Genomic DNA, 811 nt, shown 5'->3' on the forward strand with positions numbered 1-811 from the left:
TATATATATATATATATATATATATATATATATATATATATATATATATATATATATATATATATATATGTTATATATATGTACATATGTATATATATATATATACATGTACACAGGTTCATCAGTGCATGTATGTACACAGAGCAAGCACCCGCAGAATGATCTCAGCCAAATTGCTGTTACAAACAGATCGAAAAATACACACACATACTCACACGCACACACACACACATATATACATGCATGTGTCTTATATAATGAAGATATATGTATGTATGTACTTTCTGTATGTATCTTTGAAATTAGCATGTGTGATCTCAAAGCCTCCTATTTTTCTTTTATTCTTTCGGTGTTAAGTCTCACAGTTTGGTCTATTTGAGAAACTGAAGTGGTTTTGGTCAAATACTTTTTGGGGTTTTGTTCCCGTTGTAAATGCAGAGACCGTTGTCGATCTTTAATTACAGTAAATACAGAATGCATATATCAAATATATATATGTGTATATATGCGGACCTATAGATGAAATATTTTGGCATTTTTTCCTTTATTTTTGGTAGGTTCTCATAAAGACAGAGACTTTTGTCAATCTTATTCCTTGCAGTATATATGTGAGCGTGTGTGCTATATATATATGTACACATGCACATACATACATTCACACACACACATGCATGCATATATATATACTTATGTATATATAGATTCAAGGTTGAATATGGTACTTATGCGTAGGCACCCGAATATCGTATCTCAAAAGGATAGGTGATCAAAATCAATACTTATGTATATATATATATATATATATATATAT

The sequence above is a fragment of the Octopus bimaculoides genome, chromosome 28 (assembly GCF_001194135.2).
Source record: "Octopus bimaculoides isolate UCB-OBI-ISO-001 chromosome 28, ASM119413v2, whole genome shotgun sequence".
NCBI classification, from domain to species: Eukaryota; Metazoa; Mollusca; class Cephalopoda; order Octopoda; family Octopodidae; genus Octopus; species Octopus bimaculoides.